This window comes from Podarcis filfolensis (genome assembly GCF_964270895.1).
Source record: "Podarcis filfolensis genome assembly, chromosome: 2".
Taxonomy (NCBI): domain Eukaryota; kingdom Metazoa; phylum Chordata; class Lepidosauria; order Squamata; family Lacertidae; genus Podarcis; species Podarcis filfolensis.
The window spans coordinates 29,258,695-29,275,487 of record NC_139605.1 but is presented as its reverse complement, the minus strand read 5'-3'; the positions used below and the strand labels follow the sequence as shown (position 1 = coordinate 29,275,487).

At 41.9% G+C, this 16,793-nt stretch overlaps 1 protein-coding gene across 28 annotated transcripts in view; it reads left to right on the top strand.

The window, feature by feature from the left end:
• FOXP1 (forkhead box P1) overlaps nucleotides 1-16,793 on the top strand; it is a 534,652-nt gene that overhangs the window by 75,784 nt on the left and 442,075 nt on the right. For all 28 annotated transcript variants that reach the window (XR_014544949.1, XR_014544950.1, XM_083601038.1 and 25 more), the window contains one exon: nucleotides 8,791-8,915. The gene's annotated coding sequence lies outside the window, so the exon portion shown is untranslated. The remainder of the gene's footprint in view (nucleotides 1-8,790; nucleotides 8,916-16,793) is intronic.

Below are 16,793 nucleotides of genomic sequence, written 5' to 3'. Positions count from 1 at the left end.
CCATTCAGTCACTCTGCCACCTTAATTTGCCTTACCCTTGTTTTCATTCACATGCCAGGCATGAAATGAAGGCACAGCGTAATGGTGTATTAACTTGCAAATCTTCCAAGAAGTTACATGACAGCCAGATGCTGGCGATGGCTATTTTAGGTGCATCTAATTGACCACAGATGCATGGGTCCTTTTGGACTCAGGGGGCAGAATGGGGGCAGAACAGGGGTGGAGTGGGGCGGGGCATGCACTCCTTTGACACGTACAGGGGCTGGGAACGGAACCCCTGTGCAAAATGGTCACCGCCTGTACCATTATTTGATTCAGATGTAAGAGGGGGGGAATCACACAGTGGCCTTTTAGCAAGAGCAATAAAACTTGGCTTATGTAGATGAACAAATTCAGAGTAAGGTACTTTTTCTGGATGATATTACTTCAAAGCACTTCAAAAGTCCCTGGGGACGGGGGTGGCGCTGTGGGTAAAACCTCAGCCCCTAGGACTTGCCGATCGCATGGTCGGCGGTTCAAATCCCCACGGCAGGGTGCGCTCCCGTCGTTCGGTCCCAGCGCCTGCCAACCTAGCAGTTTGAAAGCACCCCCGGGTGCAAGTAGATAAATAGGGACCGCTTACCAGCGGGAAGGTAAACGGCATTCCGTGTGCTGCGCTGGCTCGCCAGATGCAGCTTGTCACGCTGGCCACGTGACCCGGAAGTGTTTGCGGACAGCACTGGCTCCCAGCCTATAGAGTGAGATGAGCACACAACCCTAGAGTCTGGCAAGACTGGCCCGTACGGGCAGGGGTACCTTTACCTTTACTTTACTTCAAAAGTAGTGCTGAGTCAACTGCTGGAATAAAACTCTATACTAGCTGAGACTAATCTCACCCCTGAAATTTCCTTTTTGACCTAATGAGGACCGGTTTTGGTTGTTGGTTTTTAGATTTGGTGGAAGCAGGAAGTTGAAAGTACCCCGTAGTTCCTGTTCCCTAGTATTGGGTCTTAGGAGACACATTGCATCTCCACCTGTGGAGAGCTCTGCCATCTGTAATGACACCAGCAATCCAGCTGCCCCACCTGGCAAACCAGGTCTGGCAAGCGCTGATGGAAGTTGGGAGTCCCAACAGCTTCTGATGGGTCATAAGTTCCCAACCCCTGGTATAGACAGTACTGAACTAGGTGGACCAATGGTCTGACTTCAGCACGGCAGGTATTTATCTTCATTTGGGAATCTTTGGACTTCTCTGAATGGAAGTGGGTAGTAGCAACTTTTGTCTTAACATCCATTCTTGCACCGTTCCTGTTGCATCAGTTATGCCCTGAACTGAGTGCATTAATCTTCAGTAATTGTCCCAATGCCATGTTTACACACAAGTCTAGCAATTTCAGTTTATATGTATGATAGGCTATGTATATAGTGATTAACAACTCAACTGCATAGCTTTGTAGCCAGCGGTAGCTTGACATTCTGCTTGGAATGTGGCAGTGGCAGGATTCTAGAACTCGGAGGAGGCTGTTGCAGTCAAATTCCACACACATGAATTATGACAAGTTAGGCTGACTGTACTGTGGTTTGTTGTGTCTGGTTTGGTTCCTACTTTTAAAGCTGCAGTTGCATTTGGTCATTTGAAGCTTATTTTCGTAGTCTGGCCAAACCAGCTGGATCCCCGTGCACTGCAGGGAAACATAAAACGTTCAACGTTTGAGCTAAAGTGCTCGACAGATAAGAAGACTCTTGTTACATCATGCACACTGTCTTGTGGGGTTACTAACTTCATTTTATTTGATTGGATGCTGAACAAGGCAAAGGAACACTCTTAATGGAAAGAAGAAAACACTTTGGGTACAATCCAGATTGATTATATCAGTGGAAAAATTGCCTTGACTCTAGTGGGAGGTGTATTGCTCCCTGCATGTATGTATGTATGCATGTATACCGTAATTTCTAAACTAAGTGGGAGATCAAGAATAACAAAGGAATGAATTGGATCAGTCCCACTGTTTTGGTGCAGTGGGTGGGTAGGATAGAGAATGCTGTGTGTACTAAATAAATATCTCACAATTGGGTTTGCACGCAGATTGTGGATTTCTGAAATCTATATATTAAACAACTTATGCCAGCTGGCTGAAATTAAATGGGAAATCCTGCCCTCTACACTCATATGCCAACACTGTGTCTGGTCTTTTGGCCTAATTGTATACCAAGGTTAGAGTAGTGTGCACACTTAGCTGGGAACAGTTCCCTTGAAAACAGGAAGACTTATTTCCAAGTAGAAATATATAGGATTGCACTGTAAGAGATGGCAAGTAACAATAGGTAAATAATAACCTGATTGTAAGAGGTGATATGATCATAATTAAAATAAATAGTAATTTTTAAAAATTAATTTCTACATAGCCCTTACAAGTATCCAAAACACTTCATATGCATTATCTAGCTGTAATCCTTACCGTATGAGCCCCAGTTATGTATTATTAGATTTCCATCCTACCTTTCCTCCAAGGTGGCTTACACAGTTCTCCCACTCCTCAACTCGTTCCCGCAACAACCCTGCGAGGTAATTTAGGCTAAGAGACAGGGACTGGCCCTGGGTCACCTAGTGAGCTTCATGGCTGAGTGAGAATTTGAACCCTGGTCTCCAAGGGTGCAGCATGCGAACCACCACACCACATTGGCATATCTGAGGGTTGGTGGTGAGGGGACTTCCCCAGGGACTTCCTATGGTCACTACGCTGCAACAGTTCTCTTTGAAGGAGACTGTGAAACCAGCAACAAAGGCATAATAATTGGCCAGTGTGGCATGAGGGTGTGCTGAACTCTGCTCTCCTCATCTCGGTATGTACAGCTGGTTCTGGGAGACTTCGCACACATCAGGGTTCTTTTTAATTATTTGGAAGGGGATGTTGCATGGTTATTAAAAAAGAAAAAAGAAAATCCCCTTTTCTGCACCCCCCTCCTCATTTGCTAAATGTGAAGGATAAATAATTTAATCTGGTGAAGACTGATAAATCTGGATATCAGAGGGAGTAGACATGGTTGATAACTGACTGGGTTCCCCCCCTCCCCTCTGCAGGGTTGCCTAAACAAAATGTGGAAACACAAGTTGTATTATACATAGAAGTGTGTAACCAAGTGGCTGTGAATGTTGCCTCTGTTGCCAGTATGTGGAAACCGTATCTCGTTAAATACTTCCTCGGTGTACTTCTTGTTTGTACTGGTAACGCTGGAAATCACATGGGAGGCAGAGGTGCTCTTTAGATGACTTTCCTGGGAGATAAAGAAAACCAGAGGGATGTGGCATGCTTGCGTTGTGTGCCAGGAATGCTGAATGTTTGGGCGGTTAGCCTTTGGTGGGGCGCTGCTGTTGTCATTGGTTCTAAAGAGAGCTTGACAAGTGACAGAGCTGGGTTCACAACATACAGTAGATTAAAAGGATAAGCAACTGAAGAGAGAAAACCCGGCTACAAAAGGTTTTACTGTTAACAATAGCAAAGAGGGATCTTGAAAGGATGAGTAAAATGCTTTTTGGTCATAAAGGTAATGTGTTTGTATGTTCTGAATTGGCATTTACTTGTTTGGAAATATATTTTGACCGGCAGAGATGAGTATCTCAGGACCCATTTTTCTACCACCATTCACACAGCCCCATTGCTATTGACTGCCTGTCTCCCCAAAAGATTTTTAATAATAGGCTCCTGAGATGCAATAAGGCCTTCAGTTTGAGATCCTAAAGTGCTTCATAAATATTATTTAAACCTATTAAATACTATTTAATCCCCGGGACCACCAGGATGGGGTGGGAAAGAAAGTCCTGCCTGATACTGTGGAGAGTTGCTGCCATTCATTGTGAGCAATAGATGGACCAACCGATCTGATTCAGCTTATTTCCCTGTGCTCCCACGTTCCTGAAAAACCAGGAGCTCTTGGAGGGTACTTCTGTACCCAGCCTTGCTTCTAGGTGTGCAGGTGATGCCTATGGACAGGAGTGCCTTTTCCCCAGCTATGGTAGGTGCCACTGATGAGCAAGGGTAGGGAACCTCTGGCTCACGGACCTCATTAAGCCCTCCAGGCTATTTTGGCTAGGCTATGTTCACTTGGCCCTCAAGCATGGGGTAGGTAAACTCGCAGCTGGGCCAAAAAAGGGGTTGCATGTGCTGCTGATTACTGCTTGTCTGCTTCTGCATAGCCCTTTGGAATGAGGCCCCAACTTTCAGCTGATTGTTGGGGCTTCAAAGCACAATGCAGTGCTCTCTGCAAACAACAATGATCAACTGATAGTTGCAGCCTAAACAACTGAAGCCCCAACAGTGAGCTGGAATTAGGTGCACCAGGGAGTTCCCCTTCAGGAACTTCCGAGGAAGCTGGAGGAATCACATTCTCTGCAGATAGGAAAATAATCCTTTTTAAGAAAAATAATCCCCCCTCTGAAGAGACCTCAAAGGGCCTCCCTGTTGTAACAACAACAACAACAACAGCTGATAATCAGATCAGTGGTTACAGAGAATCTCTATGACAGTTGTTAGTAGTCTGACCTTATATCATGAAATTTAAGAGAACTATATGTTTTGTTCCTTCACCTTCGCATTGTTACCCTCTGAGCACTGATGACTTACCAAGAAGTGAGGGAAGGCTTTGACCTATCTTACTCAGGCCTAGTGATAGTTGGTTAGATGCATTCCTGAATTGTTCGGAAAGGATCACCATTAAGAAAACTGGGGTGTACAGTGGTACCTTGGGTTACAAACACCTCGGGTTACAGACTCCGCTAACCTGGAAGTAGTACCTCGAGTTAAGAATTTTACTTCAGGATGAGAACAGAAATCGTATGCCGGCAGCAATGGGAGGCCCCATTAGCTAAAGTGGTACCTCAGGTTAAGAAGGGTTTCAGGTTAAGAACGGACCTCCAGAACAAATTAAGTTCGTAACCAGAGGTACCACTATAGGGTAATTAACAAGTGGCCTGTGGCAATGTATGCACTTTTTTTCACTCAAAACTAAACATAGAGGGCTCATTCCAGATTGGAACAAGAGTGTACAGGGAGAGAAGGTTTACTGCTTCCCTCCCCTGCCACAACCCTTACCCTCCCCTAACACATATCCTAAGGGGCAAATTCCAGGAGTAAAAAAAGTGTCCCACTAATAACCGTGGGATTTTTATTTTTTTTAAGCTATTGGGAACAGTGGAGGTCAAATTTTCAAAGAGTTGTGGAAGCCCTTTCTCTCTCCTCCTCCCCCCACGTGCCCCCCACCTACCCACTGTGTGCTGCAACCCAATCCATATAATTGCAGCATGTAATTTTGAGTAACAAAAAAGAACATATATGTAGCTTCAGGCTACGTATTAAACCCCATGCCAGAGGTCTTTCCCAGTCTTGCTATCTGACATCCTTTAATTGGAGATGCCATGGATTGAACGGGGGCTTTCTGCATGTATCACATAAGATATTGTGACATTCCCTACTCATTGTGTTCAGTATAATGCTGGAGAAAAGTCTTAACATGCTCATAACCCACATTTGCACCCATGCAAATGTCTTCCCAGTACTGGAGTCAGCTGTGGCTGACTTGGCATAAGCCCAAAATTGTGAAAGTCCCTCCACAAAAAGGTTCAACTGGCACCTTCACTGTACAGTTTTGGGTGAATGCTGAGTACTTTCCTCTTTACCCTGGCCTTTGACACCGGAGATGTGTGTTTTCAGTGCCGACCCTGTTCTTGTTCTTGCGATTTAATTTAACAGTTTTTAGTACTGAATTTTAAATTGTAACTCGCACTGGGACCTATTGGGCAGATAATAAATACGACAGTAACAATAATAACATTTATAATAATAACATGACAGTGCAAATGTTCCCTTGTTGAGGTAATGCTAACACTCTCAAAATTGCTTTCCCCCCCTTCCTGCCTTTGTCCAATACCATTTGTACTTTCTGTTTCTTAAAAGAAAATAAGGGGAAGGGAAGTATATTGTGCCACTTCATGCAATGCTACATAACCTGTTTGGAAAAACAGAGTCCCGTTACCTTGTGGGACCCAAGAATATGAGATCCTTGGCTTCGTTTACTTTCAATTCCAAGCTATTATTTTTTGAAATACTTTCAGGTTCTCCCAGAAGGACCCGGTTCATGATATAAACCACTTTTACCTCTTCTTTATTTCCAAGAAATCATTGTGTCAAGTTTCCAATAAGCAATAGGCAGCAGTGTTGAGAAGATTAAGCTCCTATATCGCTTCATTCATAACTTCCCCAAACAGCTCATTTATCAAAGGGCCGTGTCACAAGTGACATGGGCATTCACTAAAATTAAACTTGTTTGGATTAAAATATATGACTTAACATTTAACTTCACTTAAAGATATATGAGCGAGGTGCAGGGTTGTTTTTTGTTTTGTTTTTTAAACTGCAAGTTGTACTGAATTCTAGCAAAGAAGAACAAAATGTTTTCTTTTGTTTTGTTGCTTGGTGGTAGGACTGTTTTGTAAACAACCTGATGCCTTGGCCTTGGGGACCTTGCAGCTGCTCCATTCAGGTTCCCTGTAGACATTTTGACAAAGTGGGGATTGTTGAAGAAGGAAAGTAAACAAGAAAATAAGAGTATATTTGTTCATCTCCTAACCTGTTTGAACACACACCAGTTGTTTTTAAAGGCTGATTCCCAGACATGCACTTAAAATCTGACTGGGGGCAGGGGGCAGGTTCCACCTGCTCCATGCAGAACAGTTGTTGTTTTGAACAGACTCTCAGAATTAACAAGCTGAATATTACCTACCGTGTGTGCATGCATCCTCAAATATGTAAATCAGAAAGTGTGATGGTGTCATCTTTTCCCCAATGATATGAAACTTTGATAATACCCTGTTTCCAATCCCTTTGAGGAAGGACTATCTAATTTGATTACTTTTGTTGTCCTTGCACTTGTTTTTATTTCAACATGTGCATATGCACGCTGATCCCCTTAGACTGCAAAATGTTTTTCAACTGGAGAGGCTTCATTTTACGCACATGTGGATAGCAGCAGTGCTACCCTAACGTGTTGTTTACACATGTCCATGTTAATAATAATGTTCAAACAAACATTTCTTGTAGAGATGAGTATTTAAGAGCAGTAGAGCCTAAAATGTTTTAGCTTCACCTTTGATCACCACTTGATAACCCCTCTTTAATAAAATGCAGCAGCTGTCCTTGAGTCCATGGTCTATATGATAAAATATGTGGGCTCCATGTGCTTTCGGTTCTTTCCTTGGACATGGAGTTTTGGGAAACAACTGTAATGGGCATCAGAGTGACACTGAGTTGGGAGGGACTGCTGGATTGTCTAATCCCAACTTTTTTTGTAAACAGCTTAGAGGCTTTATTGCAATCAAGCAGTACATAAATAGATTTTAAAAACTGCAACTGCCTGCCTTTAAAAATATGCACGTTGAAAAGCAGCTTGCTGCAAGTCTTAAAAAAAGATTAGAAGCCTTGTTTGTGCTTCAACTACCCGCTGTTATTATTTAGATTTATTGGTCATTTTTGTTACCAAGGATTCCAAGCGGCTTATATTTAAAAACATAAACATAAATGTATTGTTGTCCTCTGTCCTCCAGTGTCTGAGCTGTATGTAATTTGTAGTCATGGCTAGCCTATACTCTGCCAGAAAGGTGCTTTTTAAAACAACGGTAAAATGAACGAACCTCTGTGCCTTCTTGCTAGAATGTTTGGTGATGTGGTTTTGTAAACACACTGTGAACATGTAGTCATGGCTTCCTTTCATGCATACTGTTGTGTACTTACAAACAAGTACCTGCTTCGTCTTTTATGGTGTTTACTGCTGCAAACTTCAATGTGTATGTGAGCTTCCTTAAAATGAAAGAACATGGGTGCTGGGCCTTCTGCCCTCCAACTCTTCCATTCATTTCAATAACCAAACTCTTTTCCTTGCTGCATTGTTAACATATAGGCCAAATTAGCTGCAAGCAAATATTTCCACTCACAAATAGGAAACTATCTGAATAGGGCTGCAACATTTAGTCAATTAAATGTAGAGTAATGGATTTAAATGTTACGAATTTTTGTTATAATAGCAGATTTTACAAAAAATTACTAAGAACAAATATTTTCAAGTCAGTTGCTTAGAAAAATGTGAGTGGCAGATCCAGCACGATCTTAGAGGAAACATTACTCCTTTCCTTTCTTATAGGAGGGAATTCTAAGATGGAGAACAAAAGCAGGAGAGGCCTGTTGCGCTCATGTCCTATTTGTAGGCTTCTCATTGGTTGGGCTACTGTGGGAAACAGGACACCAGACTAGATAGGCCTTTGGCAGCAGAGCTCCCCTAATGTTCTTACCAATAGAGCCTGTAATATACAGCAATGTGCCGTATAAAAGCAAAGAATGAGAATGTGTTGAATATGACTTCAAACAACCCCCTCACACCGAAAACTGTGTGTTAAGGAGAAGGGGGCAGGCGTCCATCCAAGAAAAAAAAAGACTTTGGCAACCCCATCTGCCGTTTTACCCATTGTGCTTTGGCTATACACGATTTGGGATTAAGGCACGATCCCCATAACTTGTGGGGGATCTGCGTAACTTGTGAGCTTACTGTAGTGGTAAATTTACTGTTTAACAAAGAAACATATTGAAACCAGAATACATTTTGATGAAGTTTTAGGCAATGGTTCTGTTTATAACAGCAAAAAATGACTGTTAGATAAAATTACATCCTGTGACAATTTCCCCCCTTCCCTCATTGGTGATGCTTCTTGTGAAAGGAACCAATCCACCAAGCATTCTTCTGATCCAGAGTTTTTTCCTGTTACAGCATGCTGTGAATCACTTACCTGAGTGAATCTGGCTTCTGAATACGCTGGAAATGAAAAGGGGTCAATCCCTTCCAAAACTTCATCAGCCATGAACGAAGATGCATAATAACCACAACTAAAACTGGTAAGTCAATAATGTAAATGTAAGTAGTCTCAGTAATTTAAAACTCAGTTCCTAAGAACTCACAGAGATGCTTAAAAATGAGCCCAAAACTTTCCCCCCCCTTCCACTTTTGTCATTAATAGTGTTTATTTTGTTAATCATCTCAAACATTGGTCTTCCATTAGCAGGTTGGGACCTCCTACCGGTTCCAAGCTCATCTAAGGTGGGTTGCAACAGCAGCACAACCTCATAATAATATATGGTAAAAAAGAGAGAAATTGAGGTGGCTCCCAGGTTGGAAAAGGTTGGAAACTACTGATCTAGAACATTGTTGGTATTATAACAGTGATAGAAGAGCTGGTGTAGTGTTATTGCTAAGAATGTGAGCTGTGAATCAAGTTCCTTTAAACCACATGACTGTAGATAAGTCATCTTCCTTGAATAGCCCCATGTGCAAACTAAACTACTTTATAGGTTTGTGAAGATTGCAGAGAATTCAAACATCATGCTCAACCATGGTTTAACATGATGGGAACAATCTGCTGTTAGCCTTAGCCTTTCATTCCCGCTTTCTGCTGTTTGGCCATAAGTAAGAGTTTGGAAGCTTCCACTTTGAGTTAAACACAGCTTTCCATGTCTTCTGGTTCTAAAGCTTGTTATTGTTAACTGTGATTACTTTAAACTAGCCAGCTGTTGAAATCGTAATTTAAAGTTGGCTTCTTTTAAATAACCATAGTTAAAGTGAACCGCAGTCCGTTGGTCGGTACCACATGACAAATTGTGGTTAACCAAAGGAGGAGGAGGAAGCTTTCAAACTCTTCTTTGTGAGGACAGGAGAACCCAAGAGTCTCTACAGATTGTTCGTATTGTGTTAACCCAAGGTTTAGTGTGATATTTCAGTGCAGCCAGTATATTGGAAACTCTTGCTAAACGTGCTAAATAGATAATGAATGTAGTAATTGTGACAAAATATAGCTGCAACTCAGTAATTTATAGACAGTTCCCAGTACATTTCATTTTATTAAACTATTTAGAATAAAAATAGTTTCATAATGAAAGTTGATAATGTTTTTTGACATGTAAAGTCAGCACAGAAAGATCTAAGGCTTATTGGGAATCGGTTGATCAGCAGTGCTGTGGATGCCTCACTTGTAATAGTAACTTAAAATGAATGTATAGGAGCTTCAGTATCTTATACTTTGGGTCCCAAAATAGACAATACACACAGAATATTCAGCATTTTAGTATACTTCTGTCCTACTGACAAAATGATGTCACTGGCCTTAGATACATAGAATCAGGAGCGCCAGCAGGGGAGGGCAAGCCCCCCCCCGCTGAAATTTTCAAGAAGGGGGATGGGCCCCCTCAATATCTGGGGGGACATGCATATGCCATGTGTGCATACCGTGTGACATGATCAAGTCACTCACACATATCCTGCTACTTCCACTCACGACTGCCTCTGTCCCCCTCAGTAGGGAGTCACCTACCACCACCATATCTCTCTTCCTTCTCTGGGGAGTGGCAGGAATTGTTCTGTAGAATTACTTTGTTGTAGTTACTTTTGCTCCATAATCTGCCTGGTGCAGATGTAATACTCTCTGATCACCTCACCATGGCTAAACTATCAGGAAAACTCCAGCAGCTCATACGTTCCTTATTTCATTTTGCAAACATGCTGGTGATTAGTCGTGTGTGATTGGTACTGCCAGACCTCTGAATTACTAGCTTAGGTCTAAAGCAATTCCATCATTCATATTATAATTATTTTGGCCTACCTTTTTATTTATCAAATATTTTGCACTGGAAGAAATACAATTATTCTTTAGTCAGAAGAATGAAAATTGAGCTCAGTTTTTGGTTTTTAGATTAAACAGAAAAGAAAGGATTTTCAACTAGGAGTTTGCTTAAAGTATATGGAATCCCCCCCCCCCAACTTCCTTTTAAATAATAACTTTGCATTGCTGGCATGTAATCAATAACCCTCTTTGCCTATTATAAATCCACTTTCATTCAAAAATAAAATTAACACATATTTTAAAGGGGCTGTGCTTTTATTTTCCAGGAGTCACCCTGCCATTAAACATGGATTATTATAACTTCATGTTTTACTGGCTGACACAGTAAACAGTTTAATAGATCGATTTCGCTAAGTTCACATGCAAGTATGTTTACATGGAAGTTCTACATAAATCCCAAGTGTTTATACTTAAATCTTTATTTGTTAAACCATCATATTGAGAAATAAAAGTATGCAGCTTTGCAATCCAGTATATACACCCAGATTCAGTGAGAGGGATTTTTATGTACTCTCCTCAGATCTCAAAAAATATATCAGCATTGTTCATTTGCTTAGCAACATAAAGGGGAATCTTGCTGTGCAAGAATATCTCTTAAGACTGGGGCTGGTGCTAAGGATCCCCCCCCCCCCATTTTAATGTAGTTGCACACAATTTTTTAAACATGAAGATGGCAAAACCCATCCCTGTGTTTGTAAACATTCGCTTAATAACCCAAAATAATAGGAAAGCTCCACAGTTTTATCCTGCAGAACATCGGAAGAGGCCTGGGTGTTACTCTGATACAAACGTGGTATGATGAAAATCTGAATGATGCATTTGGCTTCCCCACTCCTTGCTCCATTTTGGTGTCCTTTGGCAGTTACTTATTTTGTGTCAGAACTATTGGCTCTTTGCTTAATACTCTTATGATTTAACTTATATGTGACTATCTTTACAAACAGAGAATGTGTCCTAAAATGGCATCAAAAGCAAAGATGTAGATCCTTAGTTCAGGCTCCAGAATGCAAACTCTGCTCCCTTTGATGCCAGTATTGGATGGCAGGCAATGGCCTGCTATAACTTTGTCCTGCACTTTGACAGCAATCCAAGTAAACTTCGTTCTATCTTCTTTTTCCTCTTCTTCATGAAACTTTTTCAGGAGGGGGGTGGAATGCAATTTAAGCAATTTAATATATACTGCCTAATGTGTTTTATAAGCCTTGTGTGCTCAGTCCTAGCTATTTTGGTTTTCCTCCTAACACAATGAACCAAATATTGGGGGGAAATGCCGCTCTTTGCTGCCATCATAAAGGACGGCTAGATTTCATAAACAGTTATGGATGTTGGCAGGTGCCTATCATACTGTATAACATCCTGTACAGCACATGAAGACGGTGTCAACTTACATTTTATCTCTGAAGTAGTTTCAAAGCATTTATTTGCTTTCTCTTGAGTCCTTAACCTAATTCAAGTAACATAATTGGCTGAATATTTTTCCACATAACTAATTGGCTAGTTGCCAGTGTGGAAACCATTGTCTGACTTGATGATGATCAGAAATTAACATGACATTTGCGTGGTGGTAATGGAATATATTAGTAATGTAATTCTCGACTGTAAAAAAGAGTCCATCATTTCCCCTAACCTATGATCAGCAGGATGGGCTGAAAGAATGATGAAACGTTCCCAGCAGGCAGATCCCAACACTGGCTAGCCAATCTCTGTGTCAAATTTTGTTTTAAATTCTTCAGACAAAGCTGTAATGCTTACCAATTAATTACCACAAATGTCAATTAAAAATCTACCAAATAATGCAGTAAGATTAAAATTCAATTAAAAGAATTACATTTAACAAGGGGGGATATAACATTATTTTAATGAATTCTGCTGAAGGTGACAGATTATATAGATATGTTTGTGCGCTGTAGGTGGATTAGGATTCACTGGGCAGTGTGAACTCCGTAACTTCATACATATATTAATTGTGAGAATTATTTCCACCACAGTCATGTCCTTAAGGAGTTGAGAGCCTCAAAATATCACATGCCACAAAGCTAAGGAGACCTTTTGTATTGTTCCAGTACTGCTTTGTCACATGTAGAAAGGCATTTTGTATCTTTGTTTTGTTTCTCTGTAGCCTTCTCCCAACAAATACATTTACAGCATTTTTCAGTAGTTGCATCTGTGAAATTGACTTCGTCAGTTGGGGTGGCGGGAACTCTTCTCATTAACAGTTGTCCCCTCTCCCATTTCACTCACCCTTCATTCATCTCCCAAAGTAACCAATTATTTTCCATTTGTTCTGCAAGGCTCCTAATGGGATTGTGCTATACCAAGGGCAGGCAAAATAAGGACTACAAGTCGTATCTCTACCAGATGACTTTTTTTTTTTACCAGGTTGCAAGAGAAAAAAAAGCTTTGATGGGCTTGCCACAGTTTGCCAGTCTTGTGTTGTCTCCCATGATTTTTTTATTTAACTGAAGTAACCTTGCTAAAAACAAGCATGGGTCCAGGTATACCTTGCAGGTGTCCAGGTTCAGCTAGGGGGCCACTTGTACACAAGACTGTGCGAGGCTTATAGCCCAATCCTTACAACACCAGCAAATAAGTGCTGTGGCTGGGATCCAGCAGCCACTTGGACCACTATACCGAACTAAGTCACTGCCTTGCGTGCAAGTTATAATAAGAGGCAGCATGGAGCTGAGGCATAAGGTGACTCTGCATTGTGGAAGTGATGCAGAAACAAATATAGATGTGATGGTTACCTGTGCACCACCTTCTAGTGGCATTGTAGTTACTGTACCTTCCTCAGCACAAAGTGTTAAATATGTAATTTCAAGGTTGAAATGGTATTGGGTTGCACTGCACAGTTGGATGAACTCACCCCTGTTTCCTCGCATAGGATGCTAGAGTCCTTATGCATGCTGAACCCTGTGACATGCATATGGAACTCCTGCCCCATGACCAGTGCTTTCTCTGCCGATTTCTCTGCACACGCATCTCCTGGAGCATGTATGATACTATTTCCAACTATTCATTCAGTAAAGAAGCCTGCTTGGCTGGCAGTCCTGAGTGTACACTTCTGGATTGGAACGCTAATGCATACCCTCCCCAGGAATCACTTTATGTAAGACTATTGCTGTGCTGTTACAAAAGAGCAATATTTGCATTTGGATGTAACAGAGAGCTAATTTTAAACGGTACTTTAATGGAATGGTTTTGTAAAGCATTTTTCATGCTTTCTGCAGATGGTTGTCTGCAGCAGGTAGCAGGGTGGATAGAATATTTTTAAGTGCATTGTTTGCTGAATACAGTGAGCAAAAGTTTTTTGAGCTGAAAGCAAAATGTTCTCAACAGGTTCTGCAGTTTTAGATGTGCACAAGTTCTCTTTAGAGAGAAAAAAGGGGCGTTACAGGTCTGCAACAGATAACGGCTCTGAATTTCCACACAGCGCAGAGCGTTTTAAGAAGAAACACGTCTGCTTATTTGTACATTTACCATCTCTTTATCAAACGTGGTTGGTTTTCACACTGCTGTATCTGAAAAGGTGCAGAAGGAGAAGCGGGGGAGCATCTGCTTATTGCTACCAACAGGTAGTTCTACAGCACATTTTGCTTTTTGTCAAGTGCTGGTAGAATTAAACTTATAGGAGTCAACTGTTCCGCTTTCTGTACCTGATTGCTGAAGACTGCTTCTTCATACCAACAGTCAGTAAAGCAAGAGAAGGAGAGAGGGTGAACTTTTACAGAAGGCACTGAATGGCAGGGAACATGAGAATCGAAAGAAGTACCCACTTGTTAAATAAGTTACAAAGCTAGCTTCATTCTGTTTTGCTCAGGGCATTTACGTTTTTCTTCTCCATTTGAGCAGCCATGACTGTCCTCAGGAACAATGGTGCAACCAGGACTGGGCCTTAGAGTTGAAGTGTAGGGCCTGTAAATGACCACCAAGATGTTGAGGGCAGTAGCAAAGAGGCGCCATCTCAGTGCATGGGCATGCGGAAGCCCACCAGGGCTGACTCTAGCTGCCGCAGCAGCCTTTCTCTCCCCTACTCCCCAGTATTCAGGGCTATTTCCCCCCAGCCAGAACTTAGCTCCAGGACCTCTCAGTCTATATGAATTGCCCCTCAAGAGCTCCAGTCTCTGTGGAAGGCTGTGCCTTTTGGAACCTAACCTTGTTTCAAAAAAAGTGCCAAAATATGAGAAAGCAATTTTCCAGGAGTTTTTACCTCAAGCTTGTTTTGTGGATTCGATCCTTTTGGAAAACTGCTGTTCTGAAGCACTGGCGGAGGAAGAGGAGTGTGGGGGGAGCGCACCGCCCCCGGCAGCGCGACCCCAGTGGGGTGCCATCGCGGCTGCCCCCCCCCCACACTGGGCTTCATCCCCCCTCAGGTGGTGCGCCACGCTCCCAGGACGTGCGCCAGCCCTGCCCCCACCTGCTCTCCACCCCCCGGTGCCAGAGCATGAATCTCCACCACTGTTCTGAAGGCGAGCTGGTTTCAGAGGGTTATACCTTCTGTCAGTCCCAAAGAACATGTCTTAGTATTGCTCATTTTGTCCATTTACTCTGAACCCTGGCTCGCAGCCAAATTACTGGGAACCAACAGCTTTAACCCATAGCATTGTTCCTTAACCGGGTGGTAGAGTGGGCTTTTAGAAAGATATTTTCCAAATTAAGAAAAGAAGAACTCAATTTCTGGCTATTTTATACAGGCTACTTTTGGGCTTTCAGTACTCAGAACTGCCCTTTTTAATCCAAGTTATATGCTCTCAGAAGTAGGTCTTGAAGAGCTTTGTAACCAGGAAAGCATGGGTCATAAATGTGTAATGTTCATACAGGGCCACATTCATTGAATCAATGCATAGGTTTCCACTGCTACCCTCCATTAATACTCCCTTCCTACAAAGCCCCTAAGAATTACTTAAAATCTCAATGCATGAGGAAATAGTTAGCTGTGGACTATTTGCCAGCAAAATGTCCTTTGTGAATTCTGACTCTAATGTCCTGGATGTTCTTTGCACAGGAACATTAAATGGTCTTCAAACAGTTGAGAGGGTTTTTAAACTGTCCAGCAGTCATAGGCACTTGCCATATAGCATTCAAGTATAAATGTCTCATCAGTGCTACTTCTGAAGCCAGATATTCTACAAATTTGCGATCTGATGTTTCATAAGCTGAGAATATGGGCCCATGCTTTGAATTAGAAGGTGATAACCTTTTCCACAAGATTTCAACATACCCTTGCCTTTTTGGCGTCCATTCCAGATTCGCAAAGTCAATCCTCTTTTAAAAGGGGCACTTAGATCATTAGTGCATCACAGCAACGGAGACAGCTGCAGAGGCCTGGTGATATTTGACTCAACTGGGGGTGGGGTGGGTGTGCTGGAACCAGGTGGATCTTGCTTGTGGATTTTGGTGAGTATTTTTTTTTATGCAGAGTTTGTTGTACTTCTTTGCAGATTTTCTTTGATTTTGGTAGCAGTCCTCGTTGTATGTCTTATGGGTGTGATCTAACATTGCACCAGTGGACGCAATGGAATTCTCCTTCCTCCCCTCTCCACTGCAGCCCCCCATGTCCCTAAATGTGTTTTAGAGGATTCTCCAAGCCTCCAGAGCAACTTGTGGGGGTACAGTGTGGGGCTGTAGGGGGTATGGGTGGCAGGGGAATTCACATTTGACCAAGCGGAAATCCATTGTGTAAGTGGAACACCTCAATTGAACATCACCATATAATTCCACTTTTAGGTTTTCAAACTGATTCCTTATTTTATTTGTTGGATTTCTTCAGACACTTGACATTGTTCAGTGAGTTAAAGATATTTTCTTTCTTTAGAGTTTTGTCTTTAAATTTAACATTTCCCAGTTTTGTATGTTAGACAGAACTGACCCCCCCCCAGTATATTGTGTTGTCGTTGTTTGTTCTTACAGGTTTTTTTTTAAAAAAACATTTCTTTTAAATTATGTCACTGAAGTATACAAGAGCTGACATGTGCAAATATGTAGTTAGACAACTGCAAAAGTATATTATTTGCTGATCGACCATAATGGTTCCACAGAAGCCATTATACTCAATCATATCATGTCAATCTGTGGTAGTTATTATGATGGTAATGCAAAT